Source organism: Silene latifolia, chromosome 1 (assembly GCF_048544455.1).
Source record: "Silene latifolia isolate original U9 population chromosome 1, ASM4854445v1, whole genome shotgun sequence".
Taxonomy (NCBI): domain Eukaryota; kingdom Viridiplantae; phylum Streptophyta; class Magnoliopsida; order Caryophyllales; family Caryophyllaceae; genus Silene; species Silene latifolia.
Window position 1 is genome coordinate 81,352,971 of NC_133526.1, and position 17,810 is coordinate 81,370,780.

At 44.6% G+C, this 17,810-nt stretch overlaps 1 non-coding gene across 1 annotated transcript; it reads right to left on the reverse strand.

The window, feature by feature from the left end:
- Positions 1–17,459: 17,459 nt before the first annotated feature.
- On the reverse strand, positions 17,460–17,566 carry LOC141624903 (small nucleolar RNA R71). Its single transcript, XR_012534710.1, has one exon. It is a non-coding gene; the product is annotated as a small nucleolar RNA R71 (small nucleolar RNA).
- Between the last annotated feature and the right edge of the window lie 244 nt (positions 17,567–17,810).

A 17,810-nucleotide genomic window follows, 5' to 3' on the forward strand; every position in this document is an offset into this window, starting at 1 on the left:
CATGATTGCATTTGTTTGAAAGTGATAGGACAACTCGAAGACCCACGACGTGGCTCGCGCCTCTTTGAGCAGCCTAGGTGGTCAAGTCACTCAAAACTCACACAACCACTCATTTTCCTATAAATACCCCTCAAATGCCCCCATTTGAGAACTCACCCGAGTGTCCGCCCCCTCTTTTCTCCCTTAAAATTTTCGACTCGACTTCCTAAGTCACAATCCGACGCGTATTTACGACCTACCGATCGTAAATACAAGCCTTACACATTGTTTGGTACCGTCATCGTGCATTAAATCACTTGACCAACCACTTCGACCACTACACCATCACTAATCTTAAAACACTTTTTTTACTTACTAAAATGGTTTTAAACCGAGTCTTTTCCGACCAAACGAGTTTTACACTTACGTCGGTTTCTCGCCATAACAAAACATGTAAGTATGAGGGTGTAAAAATCCTTCTTTTATCATGTCTTTACTTTATTTCATGACTATAACATGCTAAATCATGCATAACACAATCTAAAACATAGGGTAGACGAGCCAAAACTGTGTTTTGGCCTGAGACAGAAGCCCCTTGTTCTGCACATAGGCTTGCGCCACAATGGGGTGTCCAGGTCAGACTCAACCGTGCTTGTTGTCGTCTTTCCTCTTTAATTCATTTTCATATTTGTAATCGGTTTTTACCATTTCAAATATTTTCAAACCTTTTTTATTTTATTTCTTTCTACAAGTTTTTAACCATAAAACATTTTTCACCCTTGGTTCCTAATACCAAGACTGTTTAATCCGTGTTCCGGTGATAATATTTGGATAATTATATTTAAAAGGTATTTTAAAGCCTTTTATTTCATTTCTTTACATTTTAGGAGGTATTTTAAAGTCTTTCATCATTTCTTTACATTTTGTATTAGTCACCAACACAAAGTTATCTTTGGTTCTACATACCATGCCGGATTTTAACCCGGGTACGATGATGAGTACCGACTAATTATATTCGAATGAACTTAAAACAATTAGTTCATAACTATTTTCAAAACTATTCATGTCAAGCTTGTCGAGTCGAACCGTTTTACAAACGTTTTTCAAATGGTCAGAATGCGTCTTAAACCGTTGACTGACCCGCGCCCAAACAGGCCTTTTCTTTTCTTATTTTCAAAACCAGGGGAGACCCCCTTGCATCGCCAACAGGCTCGCGCCTCATGTGGCTGCCTGGTGCAGGGTCTGTTTCCTTCCCAGCATCAGTCTAAGACGATCCCGACTCCGGCTGACCCGGATATAGGACGGATCAGATGACTAATTCGCGCATTCAAAAACCGTATTTGCAAAATGCCTTACTAAGACAAATGGATCACGTTATGCACCATAAACCTAATTTGGTAAATGGATGTTTAATTTCCGTCTTGCATGCAAATCAACCATAAATCCAACTCGACATCTTATACTTGATACTTGGCTTAAATCAACCGACTTAGAAAGCTCTCACCTATTAGGTTTAAATTATTGGATGCACATTCATACATTTAAACAGTTTTATCAACTTTTGCATTCAACCAACCAAGATCGATCAGTAGAGGCCGCTACCGCGAACGGGATTGGGTGTCTGATTAAAGGGCTTCCCAATACGTACCTTCACCTCTTACTCAGAAACTTTGGATAGTGGACGACCTTATCCAGGGCGTACGAGAGTCATTCTAGAGATAGGATGCTAAAGAGGGACGATTCCTTATCTTTAGTACCTATGTCAAACATTTCTTTGTGCTTCGTTTGACCGAGGTATAAAGTGGATTCGAACGGGTTCCATGCATCCCACAAATGCTTGGTGGCGACTCCGAACATCTCTAATCGTTTCGAGACCCTTACCGAGACGAAACCGACCGATCTAAAACGATCCGGTCGAAAACATCTTTACGCCGCCGAGCGTGGCTTTCAAAAGACCGCTATACATCCACATATTAGCTTGGCGTGTAGGTGGCTATGTCCACAAATTGGCGACTCCGCCGTGGAAAACTAGGACACTTGTGTCTTTGTGATCCCTTGATGGTGTGACTCGAACAAGGTCTTGGTTGGAATGCATTAATTGATATTACGGTCACGGTCGGGCTCCTTGTCCGGGCCCACAACCTTACCTTTTTCGACCAATTGGCTCGTCTCGTCGGCGTGAGTTTTCTCATCCCCGCGTTTCGAATCCCGATTGAGTCAAGCATACCATTGACGTTACACATTTCTGTTTCGTCAAAGAGCTTTCATCACTTTCGAGCACGAGGCTAGGGCACCCTCCTTACACATTTTGTTTGGATGGGTATCCCTCTCGCAAATCGGGGTTTGATTGCTTGGTGTGTAACCCACCCTTCTAAGCCAAAACCCGTGTCAGCGTTATGAATAATATAATAAAACTGTGAGTGCGTATGTGCTACTTGATGATAAGTCCTTCCGTGTCGTTTTCAAACTTTTAAAAACACCTTTTCGCGCCGTTATAATGGCCATTTCAAACCCCGGTCTTTCGCCGACCGTTGCGCGCCTTTCTAGGCCGTCGTAATGACGATTTTCAAACCCGGTTTTGATAACCATTTCAACACGCCTTTCTAGCCGTCGTTATGACGATTTTCAAACCTGGTTTTTATAACCATTTCAAACACGCCTTTCTAGGCCGTCGTAATGATAATTTTCAAACCCGGTTTTTATAACCATTTCAAACACGCCTTTCTAGGACGTTGTAATGACGATTTTCAAACTCGGTTTTCTATAACCGTTTCAAAATCACCTTTTTACGCCTTTATAATCGCCGCGTCTAGACACGGATTTTAACCCGTTTCACGCCGACAATGGCTCTCTCAAAACCCGAGAAAAGCACACACCCTTTTCTCGAGACACTTTCTAGATCTCGAGGACCACACACCGTCCCCGAGACCTCTTCAAACATTCCAAACCCGATTTTCAAAATATACAATTTTGAATTTCAAAAAAAACGTCTTGGGAAACAGTACATTATTTTCCGAGCTGACTCAAACTCAAAACCGTCTTTTGCAAATAAACTTAAGACAACCCTTTCAACTGACCGACTTGTGGAAATCTCTATCTCCGGAAGCCATCCATAAAGCGACAAATGAATCTTTTTGAAAATTTCTTTTTCGAAAACTTCAGTCCACCATTCCAATTCCGCCTCGTGTCTATCGAATCGAAGCAAGCATACTTATGGGTCTTTACTTATGAGTCGTCTCACCACGAGACTTGTCCAATGGCGTCACGCCACTACGTTGGACTCATGTTAAAAGTTCGGTCAACACCGTCACGTTATAAATTGAGTCAGCACCGAGGTGCCACACACGGTCATCCTCGTTTTGTTGAGTCTGCTCTTTGTCTCGTCCTTTGTGTTGTCTGCGTCCAGTCTTTGAACCGTGTCGGATTGAGTTGTAATGTGAGCCGTTTTTTTGCCTCAGAGCCATGGCCCTGTCTTCAACTTCGTCCAATAACAACAACATTGATAACAACAGAGATGTCACGACTGCTCAACTAGCCAGCCTGCTCACCGCTCTTAAGGTCACCCTGGATCATGTCGAGACCCGTATCGACACCCTGGAAAACAAAGAAACTGGAGAACATAACATCCCACCTCTGACTGAAACTGAGAAAAGGCTAAAGCACTTGGAAGAACAGCTCCTAGCCCGGGGTAACAATATCAATCTTGAAAACAACTGAAGGTTCGAACCTATTTGGGGATCATCTACCCGACAACTTTACCCTGACTGATGTGCCCAAGTTCAAAGGAATCGAGGACCCACTCAATCATATCCGAGCCTTAAAAGGGGTCAAACAGGAACCTTTCACCCGGATCTTTCCATCCTCTTTGGAACCGATCCCTCGCCAATGGTACTACTCCCTTGATCCGAAGAACCTTACTACTTGGGATGAGGTCGCAGTTGAATTTGCCAAGCAATATGCCAACAACGTTGAAATCCAAGCCAATACCCGTACTCTTGAGGTCCTAACCCAGAACGACAAGGAGGGATTCCCCAAGTTCTTAACCTGTTGGAGGAGGGTAAGTACTCAACTGGTCATCAAGCCGAGCGAGTAGACCTTGGTGGCAAAGTTTGTCAACAATCTCCGCCCAGTGTATGCCAATCTACTGAGGTACCAAAATATTAAGACCTTCCAGGATCAGCAAATCCTCGGGACACGCATCGAAGATGACCTCTGGAAGGGTGTCTTGGCCAAGACCACTGGCAGAGGCTACCAGGGATCCACCTCAACCGGATCTCGCCCTTACGGCTAGACGAACAAGTTTGATGAGGTCAACCTCGTTGAACTAACCGCTAAGAGAGCTGAGCGCCCCCAGGGAGTGTTCACTAATATAGGGTAAACTTATGCAAGCGCCCTGAAGAGGCTCATAGACCAGGGGAAGTTACAACCAATCAGACCCACCCCAGATCCAACCGATGCTAAGAGATCCCGCTTATGGAACCCTAATGCCTATTGTCAGTACCATCAAGGGAAAGGGCATGACACAGAAACCTGCTTCAAACTCAAACACATCATCCAAGACATGATTGAGAAAGGGGAATTGCCTTTACCCCCGCCGACTAAGCTAAAAAACAAAACAAACACTCTGGGAATCCACGCTATCTCCAACGATAAGCCAACTTTGGACTGCTCACACCTTATTCTGCCAGTTGATGACGAGGTGAATGCCTTGGAGAAAGATCCCTCGGATGGGGTATTTGTATTCAGTGCCGCCACTATGCTCACCATGTTCCAACAGGTTGAGGAAGCCATAGCCACTCTCTCCGAAAGAATCACCCGACTTGACGATGCCTACCATCGACTTATCTTCAAGTCTCCACCGCCACGCCCGAGGGAGAGTCCCCTGAGCGCCCAAAACTACCCTCACCAAGATGGATTGCTCCCGCAACCATTCTTGCATGTACCTCACAATAATCACCCTCACAATAACTACCCTCACAAGAATCACCCCCATAAAAATGTCCCTCACAAAAACTGCCCACCGAGGAATACCCCTCCAAGGTACCCTCGGAATTCGGAAATTAATGGCATCTGGAGAGATGATGTTGAAGATGTATATATCGTCCCAGGGAAGCAGGCGAAAGAGATCGGCCACCTTACCCGGTCCGGACACCCCTATCAGAACCCGAACAATCCAACGGTCATTCCAACAACGAATGACCAAGTTATCCCGGACATGGACACTCAACCAAAGGCTCCTGAGAATTCAATCCTCAAACAGCTTCAGAAGGCAAAAGCCGAAATCTCAATTTGGTAACTGATCGCGACATCCTTCGAGCATTGACAGGCTTTGCTACAAGCCTTGGGAAAATTGACTGTGCCCTCTACCTCTTCCCCTGAAAAAATAGTGGCACACATTACAAGGGACGCCCCTGACTTGAACAACCCGGTCGTCTTCTCTGACGAGGATATCCCTCCTTTCGGAGCCAATCATAATCTTGCCCTGTACATTACCATACAATGTCTCAAGAAGAATGTGCCCATGGTCCTTGTGGATGACGGATCCGCGGTGAATGTCATTCCCCTCAAGACTGCACACAAGCTGGGTATTAAGGAAGCTGATTTGGTCCCAACGAATCAAGGAGTACGCGCCTACGACGACACTCGTCGTAAGGTCGCGGGGCTTATCACTCTAACTGTCGCAACCGGACCACTGGAAAGGTAAACCAGTTTTCAGGTAGTCGACATCGACGCCTCCTTCAACATGCTCCTGGGATGTCCCTGGATCCACGCCGTCAAGGCAGTTACCTCGACTCTCCATCAGAAGACCAGGGTCTCCTTCAAGGGAAAACAATCACAATTCCTGCTTCCCCGATCAAAGCTGTCATGAGAAAGGGAATAGCCTCCCAAGCCATTAAGGAGGACGATAATGAAATGTGGGGATTCCAAGTCGTGAATCCTATAACTGATGAGTCAACACCTTCTGATTGTGATCCGTTTGCCAACCTCACAGTCAACCACATACTGATGCGTTAGGGTTAATTCTCGGGTTTACCTCTCAAACCACTGAAGAGCTCCTTGCCTCCTTTGAAACAGGCTAAGGTCCCCAACATCCCCTTCGGGCTTGGATACGAGCCTAGCGATGAAGATATCCAGGAAATGAACCTCCTAGTTCGAAAGCGCAAGAACCACGGGGTTATCCTCCGTCCCTATCATCTGAACCTCAATGGATACTTTGTCCCCGAGGGAGAGTTCGAGCTCTACCATAGCTTTCCGGAGCCGATCTATGACTCTGTGGCCAAGACCAGGTACCCGGGTGTGGAGGTCTTCCAGGACTTCTACTTCATCCCCGACAACACCGACGCTGTATCAATCGAGTCTAAGCCGTCCTCGTGCCTTGACGGACAAGCTGTCACTCTCCTGTTTGGAGAGGATAACATCAAGCACCTCGATTATGAGGATATTGTCAACATCGCTCTGAAGGACAATCAATTTGACCCAACCGCCTTGATCTCCGATACTGACCTGGAGAAAGCTACACAGGGCTGGAGGAAGACCGTCAAGTGAACCGATCGCCAAGGTCGCATTCTCAAGATCAAAACTGGAGAGGGCCCAATGTTCAAGGAGGGAAGTGAAGAAGAATCTGAGTCTGAGTCGGAGTCAGAGTCTGTCATAGCTCCTAACACTCCTGATGTCCCAGTCAAGGTCCCCTTCCCGCTGTTTTATCACAAAGTCGTGGCTGATTCAGAGGCTGAGTCCACTAGGGTCATCCCCACTCCCATGAAAGGTGACAACCTGGGGCCTGTTCCAGGGGCCACCTCCTCTCCTGTGTCGCCTCTGACTGACCACGAGCTGTCTGTCCTCTCTGAGCTTTTCGCTCGTGTCAACTTAATGAACGCTAAGTTTGCTTATGACTCGTCTCAATTTAACTGCAATGCAATTCTGAATGACTATGAGGAATTTGACTTGAGTGACTACCCACCTCACCTAGCCAAAGAACTTGAAAACTGGGAAACCAGAACCCCCATCATTGAGGACACTGAACCTATTAACGTAGGAACCGACAACACGCCTCAAGAACTTAGGATAGGGACAACCTTTGACCCCTCGGAAAGACAACAATTCATTGACCTCCTCCATGAATACAAGGACGTATTCGCCAGGTCCTACAGAGATATGCCTGGGATTGACAGAGAAATTGCGGAGCACCGGATACCTATTAAGCCAGGAGCCAAACCCGTAAAACAGAAGCTACGCCGGATGCGTCCTGGATGGGCCTTGAAAATCATGGAAGAAGTGGATAAACAGTTCAAGGCTGGTTTCATCAAAGTGTCTAAATACTCTGACTGGGTGGTCAACATTGCTCCTGTACCGAAGAAAGACGGGAGAATTCGGGTTTGCGTCGACTTCAGGGATCTGAACAAGGCGAGTCCAAAGGACGACTTCCCTTTGCCACATGTTGACATTCTGCTGGACAATACCGCCGAGCACGCCCTCCTATCATTCATGGATGGGTATGCTGGGTACAACCAGATTAAAATGGCTGAGAAAGACATGCACAAGACTGCATTCACTACACAGTGGGGTACATATTGCTACACAGTCATGCCTTTCGGCCTCATCAACGCCGGAGAAACCTATCAAAGAACCGCTACCACTCTCCTACATGATATGATGCACAAGGAGGTAGAGGTATATGTAGATGATATGATTGTCAAATCAAGATAATGGGACGAGCACATCAGCGCCCTCCGGAAATTCTTCGCTCGTCTGCGGAAATATAACATGAGACTAAATCCTCAGAAGTGTGCATTCGGGGTTACCTTCGGAAAACTCTTGGGACATATCGTCAGCAAAAGAGACATTGTGATTGATCCGACCAAAATCAAAGCCCTTCAACAAATGCCACGACCTAAGAACGAGAAAGAGATCCGGGGATTTCTCGGTTAGGTCCAATACATCAGCCGTTTCATTGCCAAGCTCACCATGATTTTTGAAGCAATCTTCAAGAAGCTGCGCTCCTCCGATCACACCGATTGGGACGCCGACTGCCAAAAAGCTATCGACAGAATAAAGGAAACCTATCCAAACCTCCTGTCCTCATGCCACCTTAACCAGGGATCCCTTTATCCCTATACCTGACAGTTACCGACACAGCCATTGGAGCACTGCATGCACAAACAGTCGACGGCGAAGAACGAGCCATCTACTACATCAGCAAAAAGTTCATTGAGTACCAGACAAGGTACATCCAACTGGAAAAGACATGCCTTGCCCTAGTATGGTCAACAAAGAAGTTGCGGCATTACATGCTCAGCTACACGGTCCACATCTACTCCAAGATGGACCCAGTGAAATACATCTTCGAAAAACCCATACTAAACGGAAGGCTGTCTAGGTGGACACTCATGCTGTCCGAGTTTGATCTCAATTTTGTACCCCTCAAAGTTATCAAGGGAAGAGCAGTCGCCGATTTCCTAGCAGAGAATCCCGTCAACGAGGATCCAACGACGGACACATGGTCGCTCCCTGGCGAGGGCATCCTTTGTGCCTGTTCCGACGCATGGGACCTATACTTTGATGGTGCATCTAAGCTGAGTGGCTTCGGGGTAGGAATCCTTCTAATATCACCAGAGGGAGAACATGTTCCGATCTCGGTCAAACTAGACTTCGCCGTCACCAACAATGCCGCTGAATATGAAGCATGCCTCATCGGCTTACAAGCAACCATCACACTTGGCATCAAGAGATTGAGGGTCCACGGCTATTCCTCGCTTATCATCAATCAGGTGTCCGGATCATGGAAAATCTGAAGTGACAGCTTAGCTCCCTACCGAGCAAAAATCAATCAAGAGGCTGAGTTCTTCGACCAAGTCGACTACTTCCACTTGCCACGAGAGGAAAATCAATTTGCTGATGCCTTGGCAAAACTTGCCGCGCTCGTCAACATACCTGACGACATGACGTCGATGCCCCTATGTGTTGAGAGAAGGAGCGAGCCAGCTCACATCTACGCCATCAACAGCGACGAGGAAAACCATGTCTAACCCTGGTATCAAGCCATCCTCAACTACAAAACCATAAACGAATTCCCTCCTAACTCTGACCCAAGAGGACAAAGAGTCATTTGTTTACTTGCATCACAATTCGTGATAATCCAAAATCAACTATACAAAAGAACACCCCAAGGGATCTCCTCCTTTGCATTGACCATCACAAAGCCAAAAAAGTCATGGGAGAGGTCCACGACGGAGAATGTGGCCCCACATGAGCGCAAGGATGCTTACCCGGAAGTTCATGCGGCTAGGCTACTACTGGACCACCATGGAAGCCGATTGCCGTAACTAAGTCAAACATTGCCACAATTGCCAAATCTTCGCCAACATACAACACATACCACCATCCCTTTTATTCACCATGACATCACTCTGGCCTTTCTCAACCTGGGGCATCGACATCATCGGGAAAGTCAACCCGATAGGCACTAAGGGGCATTGCTTCGTCATCGTCACCATCGACTACTTCACCAAATGGGTGGAAGTGCGATCATATGCAGTCTTGACCGCAAAAAAAGTGGCCAAGTTCATCCAAAACAACATCATCTGTCGATATGGGGTACCCCATGAAATCATCAGCGATCAAGGCTCTCACTTCTAGGTGGAAACTCAGGCCTTGCTTGACAAATACAAGATCAAGCGACATCGATCGTCCCCCTACCGTCCCCAAACCAACGGAGAGGTGGAGGCGGCGAACAAAACTCTTGTCACCATTATCAAGAAGATGCAAGACAACTACCGCGATTAGCCGAGCAAACTCCCATTCGCACTCTAGGGATACCGAACCTCCATCTGAACACCGACAGGTGCTACAACCTTCTACCTAGCTTATGGCATGGAGGTGGTTCAACCGGTAGAGTTAGAGATCCCTTCTCTACGGATCCTACTGGAGATTCAAGTCCCTGAGGCGGAATGGACCCGTCGAAGGTACGAACAACTCACTCTTCTAGACGAACGGCGACTCAACGCCTTGCACAACGTCCAGCTATACCAACGACGTATACAACGGGCATTCAACAGGAAGGTCAAACCCAGGAACATCCAGGAAGGTGACTTGGTCCTCAAGTCGGTCCGAGCACCGTTACCCGTCGATCCGAGGGGAAAATTCAAACCCAACTGGGTCGGGCCATACCTGATCAAGAAGATACTTTCGGGGGGCGCAGTGAGACTGAGTGACCTAGACGGGGAGGATTTCACAAACCCGACCAACCTAGACCAACTTAAGAAATACTACCCTTGAACCGTAGCAACCAACTACCCAAGCCTAGTTTTACAACTAACATCCACCTTAACCCTTTTCAAGTTAAGTTCCTCAACGCGTTCTGATTTGAAATTGCATGTTTTATCGAGTCTAAGTTGCGGCACCTTGCCCGTTTCGAATGTCCTTTGATCTATCAAAGGCAACATCCATTTGCACTAAAACAAACAAAACCTCCCTGAACTACGAGCATGGTTTGATTTCTCCTCTTCAGGTGGATACGTAGGCAGTCCCTCTTATACATGAGGGATACAACCACAAAACCCAATCAAATTTATAAAACATTTCGAACTACGATCATGGTTTTATTTCACCTCTTCAGGTGGATACGTAGGCAGTCCTTTATTACACAAGAAGGATACAACCATCCCCATAATCAAAACAAAAAACCACATACAAAGAAAAATTCCCATAATCAAAAAAACATTCCCATCAAAAAAAAGAAAGGGAAAACCATTCCCTTTCCCTCAAAAATACAAAAATAAGCCTTTCTCCCTTCCCACAAAAATCCCACTTTCCCAAGTGCAAATGTTTAGGACGATTCAAACGGAATTGCCTTTACAAAATGGATGGAAGAAACAAGCGTTCACAATTTTTGACACGAGCAATCCTCTTATTTAATTAATAATGGGAGGGTTTATAATTTCAACAACAAATAAAGCTCGACGAGTCTACAACTTGTCAAAGCTAAGGTGTCGACTAAAATACCTCACATAATAAAACTAGCACAAAACACACAAATCATAGCTAGTACAACATAATAAAAACTCACAACAATAATACAACATAATAATAAAGTGGGTAATGGAGGTCTTCACTCTTCCATTCTACCCTTGCCTTTTCCTTCGGGGTACATCTTTCCCTTGTTCTTCTTGTTGGCCCGCCTAGCACGGATTTTCTCCTCGGAACGGATCCTCAATGGATCTACAACGGCAACGGCCTCCGGCCTAGTGCAAGACCCCATGTTCGGCCCAAAACGAGCCCATGCACGGCCCACCATATTATTGGGACCCGAGCTTCTTCTCTTTGGTGGCCTCATCACATAGGGGCTAACTCCATCAACGTACTCCTCAAAGAAGGCACGGTTGGCCTTGCCAACCTCTCGATAATTCAAATCGACAACCTCGTCCTTACGCAATTTGGACCTCTCTTCCAAGGACGGAGCTGTTGAGCACTTGACATAAGCGGGAGTCACCCATGTCGCGGCAACGGGGTTTGGTACCTCCCAAAGCGGCCGAGTGGCCCGCCATCTTTTGAAGACCTCCATAAGCTCGGAGTTTCGGAAAACATTCTCTTGGACAAGAGTATCTTGAGCGGGCACCTTTTGTTGACGCCCCATTTGCCTCATGAGCCTTTCGGGATAAATGAAAGAAGCAACCTTCAAACCCACCACCATCAAAGAACGAGGACTAGCACCCGAAGCGGGCAACCCCGTGAAGGACCTCAAGTGCCACCATGGCACCACCCAACAGATGTGAGGACCACCCTCCTCCGCCAATCTTGCAACCCAATAAACCTCGGTGGAAGCAAAGTTATCCGAGTACAACTTCTTCCTCATAGTAAGGTGACGGAAGGAATAAGAAGAAGAATCAACCGGAGGCTCTACATACCTTAGCCTCTCCAATAGCCACACTTGGAGGATCCTTGGGTATCCAAATGAAGGATCTTCTCCGAAAGAGCCTTCGTTGTCCAAAGCTTGGATGATCTCACCAAGCACCAACCATGATGGATCTCTACCATGCTCCATTTGCTCAACCACATGTACAAGGGTCATGCTACCATAGCATTTTGGCCCCTCCTTCTTCAAAGCATCAACAAAGAGGTATACATGGACAAGGCAAAAGGCAAGAGCCCTTCTCTTAGACACCTCCGAAACATTGGCATCTAATCGGTTTGAAAAGATGTTGATGAGAGCTAACATATCCACACCATGTGGAGCAAGAAGAAAGTTGACTTGACTTGTCGACAAGCCGAACATTGAACGGAATTTCTCCTTATAGCATAACCGAGTTGGAGGAAGCACCGGAACACAACCCGGCCACCCACCAATGGCTCCAACTTCTTCGGCAAGTGGACAAATTTTACCTTTCGGGAAAATGAAAACATGGTGTTTCGAATCCCCAAACCGAGAGCATGCTTCGAGAAATGAGGATTGCACCTTTACCTGACGAAGCACCAACAATTGACCAACTCCCATGCAAATGAGTTGATAATTTTCGGGAGGCGACAAATCCCGACACCATTGTCACAACGCATTCTCAAAGACATCCATGAAATATTTTTGTGGAAGAAGAATAAGAGGTTTTGTAGAGATATTTTTGTGTTTCGGATGATGATACAATGAAGCACAAACATCACTATTTATACAAAACAATCAGCGCGTTTTTCAGAAAAAAGGGAGAGCTGGCTCCTATCGCCATGCTGCTCGCGCCTCTTTAGGCCTTCTCCCAGGATTCCCGCTTTGACTTGTCACTTTCAAGTTGTGTTTTCTCCTGACACCTCAAACCTCCCGCCGGAATGCTCGCGCCTCTTCGAGATGATCCAGAACATTTTGTGTTTCCTCACACTCACATTTCCTTGTTTTCGCGTTTTACGAAATCCGACACAGTTTCCATGACGCAGATTTAAACATACGGATTTTTCTTTCTTTTTTTAAAGGGGGAAGGGCTAGTCGCCCTGATCCGCGACGGATCGTTTCCATGTCAATCAAAATTCCGAAATTGTTTTCGCTTTTTCGCAATTTTACCAGCAAAAAATAAAAATCAAAAATTGATAACACGACATCAGTTTTCCTCAAAAATTCAAGCACTCACAAATTCGAGTCTTAACCCCACAAAAACCGAATCAAATATACTCCTAAAATTGTTTTCTAAAATTCATCCATGACGGTTTGAGTTTGAGTTTTTCGAGTCACAAATCAATTTCAACAATTCCGACGCAATTTCATTCAAAACACGAGTTAATTGCTCAATTTTCAAATCAATTCCTTTTGAAGTCCAAACGTGACGACTTGTCGCGGAATTTTCAAAATTCATTTCAAATTTCAAAATTCAATTTGAACTTCAAGTTATCTTGGTTAACTTTGTTTTCGATCAAATGCTTTTACGTGTTTACGTTTATGTATACGTGCTACCTGTTGCCTGTTTTCTACACTAACGATGGAGGAACTAGTGCAAAACAAAAGGGGAATTGACAGCCGACAACGCTCCTCCGAAACACAACACAAAAAAGCCAAAAATCACAAAATGAACCACAATCCAAAAACACATATATACAAACCGCCTCACGCAAAATACATCGACACACATTTGATACAAACGACTGACCATACAAATAGGATCCAGTACAGATATTTATCATACAGACACTGGCCTAAGACAACAAACTGGGGGCTACCCGCCACCTACCGAACTAAGCACTCCCTATCCTTCCAATCGGAAAAGAAAAGGAGCAACACGGGGAACAGAGGAGAAACAGCGAAAGCAGAGGTGGTTACCATGACGGTAACACCGCGTTCTTCCTTCGTAGCAAAAAGAAAAATATGCCTGGCAGACTTCGGACGACACGACAACCGAAGATCGTAACTCAACACGTTACCCCGACGTTGACCTCCAATCATCGGAATTCGAGAGCAAAAGGGAACCATGACAACGGACGCTACTCCGATGTTGAGCCCCAATCGCCAGAACTCGACAACAATCAAAAGTGGCAAGATGGGATAACACGCCCGTACTGAACCCCACTCATCGGACATCCGAACCTCTGCAGAAAACGACCAACGATCAATACCCGATCATTGGTCGGGCAAAGGCCGCGATGAAGAAACACAACCAAGCCTGTAACAAAAAACAGTCGTCTCTCCTCCTCCGGGATCATCCTCCCCCTCCAAGGCCTCCACAACAGACCCCGTTGGTCCCAGATGGTACCCTGCAGTCAAAGGCAATCAAAGAATGTCAACCGAAATTTCGGCATTACGACGGCGTAAATTGGACAAATCCAAAAAAAACACCTGCAAAGCAGAACAAGGGCAATCCCGCCCAAACAAAAACAATTCACAAAAAAAAAAAAAACAAACAAAACAATTTACAAAAAAAAACGCAAAAAAAATGACTCGCCCTTCTTTTCAAGCAAAAGACAAGTCAAAACAACCACAACAAAAAAGCGGCACCCCAAGACCCACACAAGGTACGCCAACAAACCAAAATACATTCCCGATGCAATGGGGTATTTTTCTACGGCTCAAAAAGGCAATTACTACGCCAATTTGAGCGCAAACCCAAAAAAAATTCAAAATACGGCCACAAAAGGGCAGCGTGATTTTATCACGCCTCAAAGCGACCTAAACTACCAATGGGGTCCATTTCAAGGCAAACTGACTCAATTCAAGCCCAAACAGGCGCTTATTCTGTCAGACATAAGACCGTCACAAAAGGCGAAAATTCCAACTTTGCCCACAATACCCAACAAAGGTCCATAATGGCAAATACAGTCTTTCCCGACTACAATGCAACCTAGTGGGACCCAGTACCCAAGCAAATAAACTTGGCATTGTGATATGAAACGGTTTCTCCACCTCACTCACGTTTTTCGAGCATAGGGAGCGGGAACGGGGAACAGAACACTAACTAAAAGCACCCCTATACTCCTAAACAGGTCTCTAACTGATGTGACACATAGTTGCGCACATTTAGTCCCCTAATTGAGCCTATTTTGCATACTATTATGACATTCCATAACCATTTTATCCGTCAAATGCTTTCTATTTTGCCTTCCTAGTGCATTTCGTATGTTTTGTAGAAAGGAAGATAATTAGGCGGAAATTCCCATCTCCCGTGCATATTTGGAAGCTTTTTGATGATATTGGATAAAATAGTATGAAGAGGAGGCAAGAATGATGACCAAGGATGTAGGAATAAAGAGTATATAAAAGGAACATAGGCTTAAAAAGCAAGGATGACGAGAAGGAAGCCATTATATAAAGAAATGGCCCGGAACCCAAAACTAGAGTTGCTCCTTTGGCTCTGAAAGTATTCTAGATGAAACGGCGTCAACAAATCAAGTGGTCTAGGCTTTTGAATCACCCCAATAGGAGTCCGGATGAGAAAATGACGTCCGTTTTACGATCCGAGCTCAAATAGACAAGCTGTCCGCCAAGACGCTCGTCCCGAGACCAATCCGCTCGTCCCAAGCTGTAGTGCCATTCTGTTTGAGAATCCGCGCATATTTTTCAAAGACTAGCTAAAAGGAGACCAGCATCTGTTTTGAGAGGAGCGATTCCCTACCTAACATTTAGCATTGTTATTTACTATTTTACCTTTGCTTAACCTAATGATGCACTACTATATATACCCCATTTGTAATAATCAAACCATCAAGTTTTCATTACATTAAATTAGTCCTTCTTTAGATTAGGTTAAGCTTTCATTAGGAGTAGATTAGAATAGTTACTCTTTAGTCTTTCCACAAATAACACATTAATCTTTCCTTTAATTATTGTTAAAGTTTATTATTGAGTAATTCAAGTTTATTATTGGGTAATTAGAAGATCATTTGGGTTTATTGAGAGATTGACAACCTTCCATCAATCATCAAGTACTTCTATTATTCTTTGCTTTATTTTGGAATCTCCATAGGTATAAGTCTCTTAATCCTTGTTTTAATTATTGTTAATCTGTCTTACTTGTTCATCATGTTTTGCCTTGTTAATATGATTGACAACCTTGTTAGCATGTTAAACATGATAATGAGTGAGTAGTCTCTTAGCTAGGATTAATGGGTAATTAGGGAAACCAACATGGGGATTGATTCATGCTTAATCTAATATGTTCACATAATTAATTTGCTTGCTTGTTGTGATGTCAACCTATGCACATGTTATGTTTGATGAAATGCTAAGCCTATGAATCCTTGAATTTACAACCATCTCTTATCTATTCAACTTGACTTGTAAGATATAAACCAACTCGAGTCTTGTTAGACCATACATAGAAGTGAAGAGGGGGAAAGTAAGTCGACTTGTAGGTGATGTACAATCTAATCGATTTGGCTCCGGGACACAACTCTTCCTAAGAACCGTAAGACATAAACCAACTCAGTTCCTTTACAGCAATAATTGCTTGCTTATAATTGAGAACATGTTTGTATGATCAACTCCCATGATTTCCTTATGAACCCATGATATCCTAGTGCCTTTTATCAATTGTTTACATCCCTTTTTAATTATCTTGCTTGTTTACTTTTATTGCTATTTAGTTTAGTGATCTTCTACTTCAAACCCCAAATTGTGACACCCCTAGACACCGCTACTTACAATTGGAAATCTTACTTCAATACCCATCCCTTGGGATCCGACCTTTACTTGCCTCTTTACTAATAGTAGAGTTGTTTGTGAAGTTATAAGTATTGTTTTGGTCTAGGTGCTCTTAACGACAAGTAACCGAAAACTAAACCTCCAAGCCACCACGACCAAAAATGGCGCCGTTGCCGGGGACGGTGTTCACTTGATTTAGATTTTCTTAGATTGTTATTAGTTGTGTCTTTCTTTGCCTTGGGGAACTAAAACTCCTCAAGGTTTGTTCTAATTGTTTTCAAGTTGTTTGATATTTTGCATGTCTAAAAGATCACAAGGTAACTTGTTACCCATTGATCATGAAATTGAAAGGACTTTGACAAACAATAGAAGACTTGCTAGAGGTACTTTGAGAGGTATTGGTGAGGTTATATATATTCAACCAAACACTATTGAGTTCGTCAAACCTTTTGCAAGAGAAGGTGAGGAGAACCAAACACAAGATCCAACACAAAATCAACCCACAATGCCTAAATTTTCATCACATTCCGTACCAACCGAGGAGAACCTACCCAATTGTACTCCCACACCACAACACTTAACCGGAAATTTTATTGCCAAATCCGCATTTATGTAATTAGTCGAAAGAAGCCAATTTGGGGGGATGCCTAGTAAAGACCCTCATTCTCACATGGAGACTTTTTGTGACTATTGTGATGCGATTTCACAAACCGGTGAAACTCAAGACCAAATTCGATGGGTCTTATTCCTTTTTTCTCTAATTGGCACCACAAAACAATGGTTGAAAGGCCTTGATAAGGCTACTCTCAGAATTGACTCTTGGAAGAAATTGGCTCTAGCTTTCTACAAAAAGTTCTACCCACCGGAAAAGACTAACATGCTAAGAGCTCAAATTACGGGCTTTAAGCAAAGAGATGAAGAATCTTTGTATGAAGCTTGGGAGCGGTTCAAGGGAATTTGTCGCTCATGTCCTCATCATGGACTTAGCGAGTGGTTCTTGGTTCAACAATTTTGGAATGGTCTTTATGAAGACTCAAGGAACATTCTCAACATGGGATCAAATGGTATGTTCACCGAAGTTGACCATAATCAAACTTGGAACAAGATTGAGGAAATGGCGGTCCATAATTCACAATATAGTAGACCTCGCAAGGCTACTAGAGGAGGAAAGCATGAAGTGGACTCTATTACTCAACTGGGTGCTCAACTTAGTGCTCACATTGATACC